This window comes from Heterocephalus glaber, unplaced genomic scaffold (genome assembly GCF_053883595.1).
Source record: "Heterocephalus glaber isolate CG9 unplaced genomic scaffold, H.glaber_assembly_v1.0 deba00001687, whole genome shotgun sequence".
Classification (NCBI taxonomy): domain Eukaryota; kingdom Metazoa; phylum Chordata; class Mammalia; order Rodentia; family Bathyergidae; genus Heterocephalus; species Heterocephalus glaber.
This window is the reverse complement of record NW_028258412.1, coordinates 11,508,535-11,522,623: the sequence shown is the minus strand read 5'-3', so window position 1 is coordinate 11,522,623 and position 14,089 is coordinate 11,508,535. Positions and strand designations below refer to the sequence as shown.

General features: G+C 47.5%; 1 protein-coding gene and 1 pseudogene across 2 annotated transcripts in view; both read left to right on the top strand.

Annotated features, from left to right (window-relative positions):
- The window catches only part of Cmklr1 (chemerin chemokine-like receptor 1), a 185,699-nt gene that overhangs the window by 106,459 nt on the left and 65,151 nt on the right, over nt 1-14,089 (top strand). The gene's annotated exons all lie outside the window — the stretch shown is intronic.
- LOC110348880 (notchless protein homolog 1 pseudogene) lies at nt 2,405-5,388 on the top strand (annotated as a pseudogene).

Genomic DNA, 14,089 nt, shown 5'->3' with positions numbered 1-14,089 from the left:
GCCTTTCAGCTCTGACTCCCAACTCCAGCAGGAGCAAGTTTAGATCTCTCCCAAGGTGCACTGATCATCCCCAGCCGCCCTGACCACTGACCTGAGGGCTATCATTTATTCAGAAGCAACACTGAGAGCCTTTGATTGATTGATGGGCCAGCCATGTTCTTTAGGCAGGTGTTGGTCGTGCCATTAAATTTTCAGAGATTAAGAGCATGATGGGGAAGATAAATTTAGTGACTCAGGGATCCTGGGAGAGCAGCTCCTGGGAGGGGGCTCCATCCGTACGCTTTCATGAAGGTCACCAAGTGAGAATCCCAGCAGGAGGAGGTGTGCTCCCAGGATGGATGGACGGCCATTCCTGGATCCCACGGCTGTCCTCATGCTAGAATCGCAGAATGTTGGAGAGTCACAAGCTGCTGGAGTAAGTCAAGTCCTTTAAAATCATGCAGGCCTTCCCTCTCATTTTACACACGGAGAAACAGGCTCAGAATGGAGAAGAGATCTAATCAGAAAGCACTCAATTAGGAGGCTGCATCATGCCAGGGGTCTTTGCTCTAGAGGTGAGAATTAGCTACACGGTGGAGAAAAAGGACTTTGGCGGAGGGATCTTACATCTTCACGAGCCCTCTCACTTTGCAAAAATAAACTGAGGTTCAGAGAGGATGTTTGTCATCCTAGTTGTGCATTTTCCCGGGACTTCTGTGTTTTGTTCGTCCTCCCTGGCACCTGTCTGAGTGCCAGCAGCACAGCATGTGGGATAACTGTTAAAAGAAGGAATGGGTGTTTATCAGCAGATCTGGAATGGGAACTGTGTGAGCCAAAGACTGCATTTGGACTCCGTGGCCCGTTTTGCCAAGGGCAACCTCACCGCTACTCGGCCCCGCCCACCCGGGGCGTCTCTTTCACCTGTGGGAAGAGGAGTCCCACAGGCGGAAGTTCGGCATCCCAGACAGCGGGGATTTTTCTTATGCAGGTTTTAAAATCTATGATAGCTGAACTCTGGAGACAGATTATTTGCCCATCAACAGACAAATAGATAAAGGAAATGTGGTATATATGCAGGATGGACCTTTACTTACCATACGAAGAATAAATTCACATCATTTGTGGGAAAATGGATGGTGAGACCATAACGTTAAATGAAAGAAGTCGGACACAGAGGGTTAAATATTGCATGGTTTCTCTTACATGACAAAGTTAAAATAGAAATAAAGAGGAAAATAAAGGAGAGCTGACAGGAAACAAGGAGGCAAGGACCTTTTGGAGATCAGATTGGGATTACAGGATGAAAGAGAATGGAGGAAAGAAGATCAAAATGATCAAGAAATGGTGTATATATGCACAAGTTCCCCAGAAGAAATGTAATTATTATGTATCACAAATAGATACCAGCAAAAACATGTCCAAGGTGTGTTAGCTACTTTTCTCTTGTTGCTGAGACAAAATACCTGGCACCCAAAGTTAAAGGGGAAGGTTTATTTAGCTCATAGTTTGTAGAGGTTTCAGTCCATTATCGGCTGCCTCCAAGGCAGGGCGGCACATGGCAGCAGGGCGTCACAGAGGAGAATAGTTCATGGTGGCTAGAAGGTAACCAAAGCAACTACTGAAGTTTTATTCAGACTACTTAGGGCGGGTAGCACTCACACATGAATCAATCACACACTCTAGATTCAGTCACCCCTGAAAAAGCCCCACCTAAGACCATGTGAGGCTTTGGGGAGACATCTAAAGATGAGCCATAACACAAGGGAAATCAAAAGGGGTAAAGAGCCCCGGGATTCTTAGTCAAGGTGGTAAGTCCTGCTCCCCTTTCAAGGGAACCAAGCAGCCAGTGAAGTTACTCTGAAGCTTCTAATTCCCAGACAGGCTGCTTGGGATGCATCGGAAATAGGCCCAGAAGATGAACTTGTAGCTCGGGAAGCTAGGAGCCTGAGGGCTGGAGGAGGTGAGAATGCAGCAGGCAGCAGCAGCAGCAACGGGTCACAGGGCCAGGAAGAAGGGGAGGAGCCCAGGCTCTGGGCTGTGTGGTCACTCTGGGTGACTTAGCATAGACTCGCTGTAATGATAAATGCGTCACCTGGACAATGACCTACAGCAGAAACCATGAACCAGTTCTTGAACAGGAACACAGGATGTGCCCGAATGATAACATCCATTTCCAGCAGACTTGATCCCAGAGACTTTGCTTCACTGTAACATGTCCTGAGCACCTACTGTGGGAGTGGGAGAGGCAGGGCTGCAGCTGGCAAAGAGAGTGGATTCTGGCTCTGCCATTTCCTATCTCTGTGATCTTGGGGCAAGTCAATTAACTTCTCAGCAGTTCAGTGTCTCATCTGTAAAATGGGGCAAGAATTCCTGATGTGAAGAGTAGAAAGGTTGACTGCATCCGGAAGGCACAGCAGGGACTAATATGGAGCAACAGAGCCTCCTGGGGAGACCGCTGGGTGAAGGAGGCCTACCCAGGGTGTGCCTTGCTGCTAGAGAAGTTCCAGGTGCTGCTGGCTTTCTGTTCAATGTGCCTGTGGACATCACTCCCAGCTAGGTACAGCTTGTGTGCAATGTTGCACTGGTACAGGAGGATCCCTTATGCCCTTATGTCCATGATGGGTAGATCATCCCTAGGGAGGATGATGCTGGAGTCCCAGGCCAAGGAGACAGAAAAGGTCCTAGAGATCATCTACTAGCTACAGGCTATCTTTAGGTCTCAGCTGTGACTTGCTGCACCAGCTCTTCTGAGGATCACAGTGAAGCAGTCATTTCTGGGGCCTTCAGCCCTGTGAGAAAGTGCCCAGTCGTTGTGTGGTTTCGATATCTCAGCATGGAGACACCGCATTTCACATGTAAGGGATACAGACACTGAGTTTTTAGCATATCCTTGTCTCCAGATGGCAAAATGCTGGCCTCAGATTGCAAGAGTGGCCAGATTCTCCCATGGGACCCAAGCACAGGTAAGTGGGGGACAGGACCTTTGCTGGCCACAATAAATGGATCACAGGCCTGAGTTGGGTGCTACTTCCACGTGAACCCCTGAGTACTTCTATGTGGGCAGAAGCTCCAAGGATGACACAACCTCAAGCCATTGTGAGGGCATCCCCATTGGGCACACGCAGTGGGTCACCTGTCTCCAGTGGGGAGGGGATGGGGTTCTTTCTGTCTGTATTCTGTATCCCAGGACCACACCATCAAAGTATACCGGGTCATAATGGTCTGCTGTGCCAGGCTCTTGAAGGTCACAGCCACTGGGGAAACAGGATGACAGTCAGCACTGAGTCTGTGCTCCATACTGAGACCTGTGAGCCCACCGAGGACACAGTTAATGCCCAAGACCTCCAGGGGTCCTTGCAGAAGCTGAAGGAGAGGACAGTGGGCCAGTACAGCCTCAAGCAGGTCCAGGGCCCAGAAAGGGTGGCATCTGGCTCAACTTCCACTTATTCTTTTGGTCCTCAGCAGAGAACAAGAAGCCCCTTGTATACATGGCAGGACACCAGGGCAGTGCCTCCTTTGACAAGACCATCAAGCTGTGGGATGGAGGATGGCAAGTATGACCTGGCTTCCCTGCGTGGCTATGTGGTCGGCATGTACCAGACTACATGGTCAGTGACAGTTGGCTGCTGGTCAGTGGCAGCAGTGACATCACACTGTAGAACACGAAGGCCCAGAGGCTGGCCAAAGATCTGCCAGGCTACAAGGATGAGTTTTGTGCTGTGGACTGGAGTTCAGAGAGCTCAAGAGCTGCAGGTAGTGGGAAGGACAGGTGCCTGTGGATTTGGAAAGGATGCAATGTCCCAAATTTCTCTGACTCTTGCTGGGACCTGGCCTCTGCCAGCTGCTTGCCCTGACAGAGACCAAAGACCAGAGTGGCAGTTCACACACTCTGCTGACCAGTGGTGGCCTCTGTGCTTGACAGACCAATGCAGTGTCTCCCAACATGTCCCCCACTTCTAGGCTTCTAGCGAAATCTCATCTCAGGGGGCTCCTCACAGACCCCAGAGAGGAGGCTTACAGTTCTTGTTACAGTTTGGATTTAAAGTATTCCCTCAAAGCATGTGTTTAGAAGGTTATTGGATCATGGGGCGTTGTACTCATTGATGGATTCACCCACTGATGAGTTCAGTAATTCATGTGCTTCTGGCAGATGAGACCTGGTCGGAAGAGGCAGTTCACTTGGTCCTTGTCAGTGGGTTCTCCCTTTCCTTTATGCTTTTCTGTGTGCCATGTAGTCAACAGCTTCCTTCCACCATGAGGTCTGCCATACTGTTTGTGCCTTGGAGTCAGCAGACCATGGACTGAATCCACTGAAACTGTGAACCAAAGTAAACCTCTCCTCCTCTAATTTGCAGATGTCAGATATTGAGTCCCAGCCATGGGGGAAAAAGGCTAACACGGTCCTAATTTAGGGGCTAGAATCTGATAGCCTGGCACATATATATGCTGCCAAGAGAGCCCAGCACCCCAAGTGCTCCAAACACATAGACAGCTGCCAGCCTTGGGACCAGGTAGAATCCCTCTGGGATGTTCTGGGCTGGCAGCCTGCAGTCTCCGACTCATTTAGGGAAGGTCTTAGCCTTACAAAGGTAGGAGAATGACTTCCTATTACTTGCCCACTCTAGTGACATTACTGGTCCAAGACAGAGTGTCAATAATTGATGTCCTGCTACTCACTAGCAATGTGGTCTTGAGTCGAGTCTGGCCTCAGTATCCTCATCTGTCCACTGGGCAGAACAGTACCTTGGGTTTTGTACTTTTTTTTTTTTGGTACTGGGGATCGAACTTGGGACCTTGCGCTTGCAAGGCAGGCAGCAGAACCACTGAGCTAAATCTCTGGCAAGAACAGTACCTTGTATGTTCATCTTGATGCCTGATGGGAAGGATCCATGCTCATGGCCACCTCAGGGGTTTTGACTTTGCAGCTCCCTCTGGCTGATACTGTCTACCCTGAGACGCTGATGGCTGCCAATGTCTCATCACTCAGATCCTAGCACCAACAATATTCCCTCAGTGAGCCAACTGTCCCTTCTCACACTACTACTACTTGAGCGACATCACTACACCTCCCTAACCTTTCAGCACTTGCCACTGTCTGAAATAATCTTATGTGCTTCCATCTTCATTGCTCATCTGCTTTGACAGACTACATGGACATGTGCAGGTCCATATGGCAAGTACATATGACAACATACACATAGAACAAGGCCTGGCAAATATAGCTGCTCAATTAATTGTGTGTGAATGAATGACTAAATAGAAAAGTGGACCATTTATTAAAGAGCCTATCTTTCCTCTAGTGAGGGTGTTTGGCTCCTTTATCAAAGATGAGATGGCTGAGTGTGTCTGGAGTTGTTTCTGCATCTTCTAATCTATTCCACTGGTCCCCAGGTCTGTTTCTTTGCCAGTACCATGCTGTTTTTATCACAGTAGCTTTGTAGTATAGTTTCAAGTTGGGGGTTGTGATACCCCCTGCCATGTCTCTGTTACCTAGAATTGCTTTTGCTATTCTGGGTCTCTTCTTGTTCCAAATGAATTTTTGGATTGTTTTCTCAAGGTCTGTGAAGTATGCTGCTGAGATTTCAATTGGGATTGCATTGGATCTATATAGCAGTTTTGGAAGTGTGGTGATTTTCACTATGTTGATACTTTCTACCCAGGAGCAGGGGATGTCTTTCCATTTTCTGATATCATCTTCAATCTCTCTTTTCAGAGTGCTATAGTTTTCAGAGAAAAGGTCTTTGATTTCTTTTGTTAGGTTGATTCCTAGGTATTTCAGTTTTTTGGCTGCTATTGTGAAAGGAATTGTTTGCCCTATTTCTCTCTCAGTGAGTCTATTTTTCATGTAGAGGAAAGCTATTGATTTTTGTGTGTTGACCTTGTAGCCAGCTATTCTACTGAATTTGGTTATTAAGTCTAGAAGACTTTTGGTGGCATTCTTGGGGTCTTCTATATAGAGTATCATGTCATCTGCAAATAATGACAATTTGACTTCTTCATTTCCTATCTTTATTCTTTTTATTTCTTTCTCTTGTCTAATGTTTCCAAAACTATATTGAACAGGAGTGGTGATAGTGGAATCCTTGTCTTGTTCCTGATTTTAGTGTGAAGGATTTCAGTTTTTGACCATTTAGTATGATATTGGCTGTTGGTTTTTCCTAGATAGCTTTTGTCAGATTGAGGTATCTTCCCCAAAGAATTAAAAGAATCATACCACAGTGATATACATGCACCCATGTTCATAGCAGGACAATTTGTAATAGCTAAAACTTGGAAGCAGCCTAAATGTCCATCAACTGGAAACTGGATAAAGAAAATATGGGTTTTTAAAAATAAAATGGAGTACTACTCAGCCATAAGTAATGAGAAATTAGAGACATTTATAGCTAAATGGATGCACATTGAGGCAATACTCTTAAGCGAAATAAATAGGACACAGGTGTAAATACCGAATAGTTTCTCTGGTGTGAGAAACTGAAAGTGTAAATAAGGACTAAAAGGTATAATAGATAATGTGAACTAGGAATAAAAGGTGCAAAGGGGAAGGGGAAGTGGGAGGGGTAGGGGAAAGGAAAGAAGGGAATGGAATTAATATGAGAAAATGAAAAAATGGAAACAAAGTTTTTGTAAATAGGGAGGGATGGAAGGGTTAAAGGGAAGGCAGAGGAAGGGGGAAAAATAAGAACCAAGAGAGGTTATGTAAAGGTGCAAATTTCCAATGATGAATGTCATTATATTGTATACCTAAAATGTAAAAATAAAATAATTTTTTTAAAAAATTGAAAAGTGGACATGCTGAATGAAGCAGGCATGGTATGAATATATATTTCCTTTCATTTCTTCCCCTGTGACTGCTCAGAGAATCTGATAATTTATTAGTTTGATTTCCATTGTTATAACGAACTACCTGAGTGTTAGGGTAAACTGAGGCACAACTGAGACCGCCAAATCAGGCAAAGTTAAAGCAACAAGCAGAATTTATTTCAGCCTAGGTGTAGGTGGGCCAAGGGCTAAAAGACTGTTGGCCCTGAGGGTGGGGTGAAAGGAGACCTTTATAGGGTGGTTTGGGTAGGGTAGGGGAGGCCAGAATGGAAGAGTGGAAATTTTGACACTTGAGAAGGGGGAGGTTGAGTCTTGGGGAGGGTGAAGTCTGTAGAGGTACAGGATGTTTTCTGTGGTTGCTGGGCATCTGGTCCTGTAGGCATTGCTGGGTGCAGTGGGCACATGTTCCTCTCAAACCTGTGTCCTGGCTTCCTGTTGTTGTATATCTCTTGTAGGTGTGAAGACCTCAGTGCAGGGCGGCGGTGGTGCAGGGCTGCTGTGAGATGTTTTTCTGTTCTGCCTGGGTGGGGGACCTGACATTCCCGTCTCTTTGTTATAAGAGAAAGAAAAAAAGAGATGAGGAAGGGGGTAGGGGGATTTGGGTGTAGATTCTCATGGCTGCTTCAAACATGACTGGGGGCTGTGTGGGCATCCTGCAAGAGAGAGGGAGGATAGGGGTCTTTTTAGGGCATATCTTGAGGTCCTTGAGGCACAGCAGTGTAGCAGGCAGTCAGGAGTAGCTGTCTGGTAGCCATGGACTGGATCTGTCCTTGGATGAAACATGTCAGAAGTTTTAGGGAACAAGGCCCAAAGAGAAGGATTATAATGATCATGCCCATGGGGCCCAGGATGGCCATGAGCCATGGCATCCAGCTGCTCCAGGAAAAGGTCTGAGGCCTTTTGATTGGTCTTGTTCCTTAAGCCTGTTAGCCTAGTTCTCTAGGTTTTTTGCTGCTTCATGTATGATGCCAGATTGCTTGTTATAAAAGCAGCACTCTTCTCCCTGAAGAACACAGAGCTTGCCCCTTTCTGCAATCAACAAGTCCAGTCCTCATCTGTGCTGGAGAGTCACAGTGGCTAAGGAGTCAAGTTCACTTTGTAAGATCAGGATAGACTTGTACATTTCTTTTAGACTACTTGAAACTTCTTTTGATAGGGACTGGTATGTTGTGATGAAGGTAGCCAGGCCTACTACATGGGCCCCGACTCCTGTGGTGATGCCTAAGCCTATCAATAGAGGGATCAATACTGGGTCTCTGCGATTCCTGGAAAGTGTGTACTTGGGGATGTTAAAACTCTGGTTTTCCTGTGAAATGTCAATTTTGGGGCTCAGGTATACCAAGGTGCATGTCCCAGTCCTGTTAACAGGGAGACAGAGGTAAGCTGAGGTGCCACATACCCAGAAGATTCCTGAGGTGACCAAGCAGAAGTGGTTGTGCATGGTAAACTGAAAAATCTGATAGGTGTTTTTTATTATTGTCCCGAAACCTACAGAGAGTGCTAGTGTGGCCTCGGTCAAGGGTGGGGCCTGACCTGGGCATGCCATTTGGCTTCCTCTCTGAGTTTTATTTTCCCAATGTAATAAGAAAAGTGTGGTGTCTAGGTGGAGTGCCTCCTCACTGTTGGTTAGAAAGTTGGGCAAGAAAAGGCATCGGTGAGCCTGGTGTTTGTCCCAATTTATTAAGGGGGGGCCATGAGTTTAGATCTATATAGGGTTCTGAGCGATCTATGCAAAAAGTGGAGGGTTTTCCATTGTTGATAGTGATGGATGGTGGCTCTGACTGCCTGTCCTCATCTCTCTGATAGGATGGATAAGTTTTTTCAACTTGAGTAAAGTATGTATAGTGGCCTTGGGTTGGGGATAATGTAATGGTAAGATTGCAGTTTATTGGATCTGTGTGCCTAAGGGGATACCAGGTGTCATTTGTCTGGAGATGCAGACTTGGGCCTGGAATGTGAGTTGTATTTGGGTGGCTATCAGTCCAGAGACAGGTTTACAGAAGTGGCAGAACTTTGCTTTGCTTTTTAGAAGGTAGGCCTTTTTGGAGGTATGATAGGTTGGGAGTTTTGGTCCCTCTTGTTGAAATTCCGGATAGTAATCGGAGAGGGTTGTGGTCCAGGCTGAAGGTGGGGTGGGGGTGGCTACCTCAGAGGTTGATGACATAGAGATGCAGAGTCAGCAATTTTGAGCCAGAGTGGGATTAGCCTGGTCTAACATGGTGTGGATCAAGCCTAGGGTTTTTCTGTAGGTATGGAGGGAAGGGAGAAATGTCTTGCCAAAAAGGGGAAGAGGCAGGTGAGGAGGAGCATGGCAGAAAGCCTGGCCCCGATGGGAGAGAATGTTATGGTGTGGATTTTAGGGCACATAATAGGATGAGAATTAGCTCTTTCAGAAAGAGGAAGACAAAGGCAAGAAGGCCTCTCTTTATATTGGGCCAGTCAGGTGGGGCAATTGAGGTGAGGCCTGCACCTAATATGAGGGCTAGGGGTACATAGGTGAGCAGGAAGGGAAGATGATAATACATGTGTGGGATGATCTTCTGGCAGGAAGTGCAGATAGGCAGAGGGAGAGGAAAAAGGTGAGTAGGTGTATTTTGTCAGAGGAGGAGTGGGTAAGGGGCCTGTCGAGGACAAGTTTTCCTAGCCAATAGTAGAGCAACTTCAATGAGTCAATCTGGGGGATGGGGGTAGAGAAAGTGTTTTATCAAGCAGAGGAGGGAGGCTAATGTATTGGCCATGGCTTGGGTCCATGGGAGGTTGTAGAGCAGTTCTAGAATGCCAGTGAGCCAACAGATGATGCAGGAAGAAGAGAATTATTTTTATGGACAGGTGTGTGAGGTGGAATGGTGAAGATTGGTCTGAGCCAGGGGAATGGACAAGCAGAGAGTGAGAAGAAAGGTGAACAGGAGGACCTCATCTGGGGAAAAGTTACAGAGAGTTCCCTGAAACAAGGTCTTCCATCCAGAGGAGAAGAGAATTGAAGGAGTTAGACTCGGGGTGGAACCAGGTGAGGTTGAGGCAAATTTGTTTTAGGAAGTGTGTAAAGTGGAGGGCTAGGTAAGGATCAAACATTTATTTTTCTGGGTTTCAGGTGAGTTAGAGGGAGGTTGGGGAGACTACTTGTGATTTCCAGTGAGCTTGGGAAGCCACTGGGTCTGGGGTGAGTCAGGAGAGTGAAGTTTCAAGCATGGGTGGTGGGTCCAGTAGGGAGGGTCCTGCAGGCATGTGGCTGTTGGAATGCTATAGACAATGATGTGTGGAACTTCCACTATGAGAGTTACCCAGAGCTCAGTGGCTGACATGGTCCAAGGGGCATCCAAGGAGTGTGTCAGTTGTCTGAGGTCCACATGATGAGGTCAGAGAGGATGTTGGTGCCCAGCAGGTGCCCCTGGGAGGGGACCCCCATGACAGACAGGCCCGGCTGTCACAGGAAGTTGGATTTCCCATGTTGTCCTCCACCTGGGGGAAGGGATGGGGGGCTTTGGGTTAGACCATGCTTTGGCCCAGTGGTCAGAGTGTTGACATTTAAAGCAGGGCCCCAGAGGGCTGGACCCCTTTTTGTCTCGTCATAGGTTGTTTGAGCTCTGATTAGCCTTTGAGGGCTTGGGGGTTTCTCATGGTAGAGGCAAGTAACTAAGTCAGAAGTATACTGATGTCATACAACTTCATCATGGTTATTGAACACCTTGAACGCCTGATTAATTTCTAGTGGGAAACTTGAGGGCCTGTTTCAAATCTTTTGGAGCTTTCTGTGGATGTCTGGACCTGATTGGGTGGTAAAATGCATTTTAAGAATGAGTTGTCCCTCAGGACTCTCTGGGTTTAGGGCCGTATATTTTCTTAGGGTGGAGGCCAAGCAAGACATAAACTGGGCCAGATTTTTGTCTTGCACCAGGGAGATTTTTTAAAGGTTGTCATAATTGACTGATTTGTGAGCCGCCTTTTTGAGGCCTTCAACTAGGCAGGTTATCATGTAATTTCAGGCCTCTTTGCTGGGTAACAATCCTCCAAGTCTCTTTGATTAAAATCCCACTGGGGTTTGGCTTGGGGGACGTCTGTGACTCCATCTTCCAGGTGAGGCTGGAGCCAGTGGTGCTTGTCAGTGTAAGCCTGAGCCAAAGTCCAGACCTGTTCCCGTTCCTCAGGTGAGAGAGTAGAAGTTAAAATTATATTGATATTGAAATTTATGAATGTAGGTAGAGGAATCAGAGAGAAAGAAACTGAGGAGTGACCGATCTGTGAGAGGTCAGTGAGAGAGAAAGGGACTGATGCCCTCAGTGCCAGCCAGCTCGTGGAGAGGTCAATGGATAGAATGGGCTGCTGAGGGGCCAAACTGGAGTCCAGAGCAGGCATGGGAGGGAGTGGGGAGAGCAGACAGAGAGAGAGAGGGGCCAGAGGTGAGGCTGGGGGAGCAATTCTGGAGAGGCAGGCGGGTGGGCAGCTGAGGTTGGAGAGCAATGGGATTAGGGGTGCTGAAGGCATGAGGGAGGGAGGGAGAGAGAGGATGAATCAATGGTTAGGGAGGCTTCATAGTCAGGAGAAGGAAGGGAGGCAGTGGCTGCAGGAGTTGAGACAAGGAGACGTTCAGTGCGGTTACAGGAGATGCAGAGAGAGGGGAATCAGCAGAGAAAAAAAAGAGCTGGACATATGGGACCTGAGACTATTTTCCCAGTCGGCAGCAATAATTGTCCAGGTCTTGAAGAACTGAGAAGTCCAAAGTCCATATTTGTTTTTGCCATTGTGACCCATTATCCAATTTTTATTTTAGCCAGGCCATATTGCAGAAAAATATTAGATGTTTTTTCTTCAGGTAAGGAGTGAGGTGGAGAAGCTTAAGGTTTTTTAGAACGCATGCCAGAAGAGGCAGGAATAGATGAGACAGAGGTGCCCATGGTGAGAGCTGACATCAACACAACGGAGGCAACTTAAGGAAAGGAGAGGACATCTCTAGTTGATTTCTTGAGGCTGTGCAGAGTGGGTGGGTGACCAAGTTGGGCATCCTCGAGATTGGGCAGCCACCATGGAGTCTGACTCCTGGGAGTGGGTGTGGCCAGTACTGGGTTTGAGGAGCACAGCCCAAGTTGGGTCAGAGGAATCACCTGGGCAGAAAGAGGAAGCTGGCTGTGGCAGGGCTAGAGAGTAGGAGATAGAGGGAATAACCCAACCTGAAGAGGAGACCTGGGTTAGCAGCAGAACCATGGCAGGAGATGGCCAGAGGTCAGGTGTCAGGGATGGTCTCAGTTGGCCCTGGTAGGGTCTGGAGAGGGAGCCTGGACTTTCCTAGGATGTGATCTTGTTCCCTCCCAGGTTTCAGCACCAGGTGTTAGAGTAAACACAGGCATGACTAAGACTACCAAGTCAGGAAAAGTTAAAGCAACAAGTGGAGTTTATCTCAGCCTAGGTGTAGGTGGGCCCAGGGCTAAAAGACCATTGGGCCTGAGGGTGGGGTGAAAGGAGACCTTTATAGGGTGGTTTGGGTAGGAAGGGGAGGTCGTTGGGGGAGAGTGGAAATTTTTGAGACTTGAGGAAGGGGAGGTTGAGACTTGGGGAGAAGGAGGTCTGTGGGGGTACAGGATGTTTCTTGTCATTGCCAGGCAAAGGTTGAGACTTGGGGAGGGTGAGGTCTGTTGAGCTATAGGATGTTTCCTGTGGTTGATGGGCATCTGGGCTTGTAGGCATGGCTGGGTGCAGTGGGCACATGGTCCTCTTGAACCTGTGTCCTGGCTTCCTGTTGTACATTTCTTATAGGTGTGAAGATTTCAGTGGAGGGCTGCTATGAGACGCTTTTTCTGTTCTACCTGGGTGGGGGACCTGAGACAGTACTTTATAAAGAAAAGAGGTTTGTTTAGCTCACAGTTTTGGAGGATGAGAATCCAAGATCAAATGTTTCCATTTCCCATGAGTTTGGCCTCTGATAAGGACCCTGTTGACTATGTCACACTATGATATTGTGGCAGGAGTGTACGTGAAAAAGCATGAGGTGAAACAGGGAGGCAGAAAGAGATTCTGTGGTCTGGCTTGCTCTTTATAATGTCTCACTCTTTGAAGGGCCAGCTTCCTCTGCTAGACAAGTATCAGGGCCCCATGGCCTTATCATCTTGCACTATGCCCCACTGCTTAGAGGTCTCATCACCTCTCACCATCACCACACTGGAACCAAGCTCTTGGCACATGAACCCTTGAGGGACAAGCTATATTCAAACCAAAGCACATAGTTTGGGGCATCAAATAATTGTGAATAATTTTAGTAATTTTTAAAAATTTTCAGGCAACCACTCCAGTCTCCCTTTCAAAATCTTCATGTTGGTGGTCTTCACCCTGTATATGTTTTTCAGCCCTCTGCAAGGATAGACTGGTGTTTCCAAAACAATTTGAGCCATCTTCTACAAATCAGAAAATTTCATGTTTTAAAAAAACTGTATTTTTAAAAACACAAAGGAAAATCTGGTAAAACTAGGTCTGCATTTCTACTTGCCAAGGAGGTGGCACTAAGTTGCTACTTCCTTGTTGGGTCAGGTGGAGCATATGGTTCCCATTTGGCCCCAGTCCCGACTACTCCTCCCCCTAAACCCTGCCCAGTCAACCCATTGCTGGGACCTGCATGGTCTCTGGGAGCACTGGTGTCCCCTGATCCACTCTTTACTGGCCTTGCTGAATGGGTCAGAAGTGACTCCACTACCCCCTTCTCCTGTAGGGGGAAGCTGGTAGCTACTCTCCTGACAGAGTCAGCTCCAAAGACCTCTAGCTTTTAACTTCAATCCCATCCCTTGTCCTTGGAGTAGAGATTTAAAACACATGCAATTGATTTGCCAAGAACTGGTGATTGATTAGACATGAAGACTCCCTGCAGGAGAGCCTCCAAAGCCCTTCTGATCTTTGATGCCTCTTGAAATTCCCTGCCTTTTTTCTGGCCCCAGATGGGGGGCTCACCAGGGAGCTGGGGCTGCAGGGCACAGATGGTTTGCTATTTATGACAACCACTGACCAGGTATGCTCTTCTCTAGCCCTTTTCTTTATTCTTGTGATCTGCCCCATGCATAGAGGAGTGTGTTGGGGGCTGTCACAGGGACCTGGAATCTGGCAGGCTACAAGGGCGCCTTTTGCTCCATCTCTATAGTTTGTGTTCACCTCCAGAAGATGCTCTGTGCTGTCAGAGTGGAGGAGAAACAGCAGGGAGAGAGAGGGAGCCAGGATCTGAGATGTTTCCTTTGGAGCCTGACAGCCCAGGTGTGGTTCATGGTCCAGCAACACCCTGGAGCTTGTTAGAAATGTGGATCCTTGGGCCCTG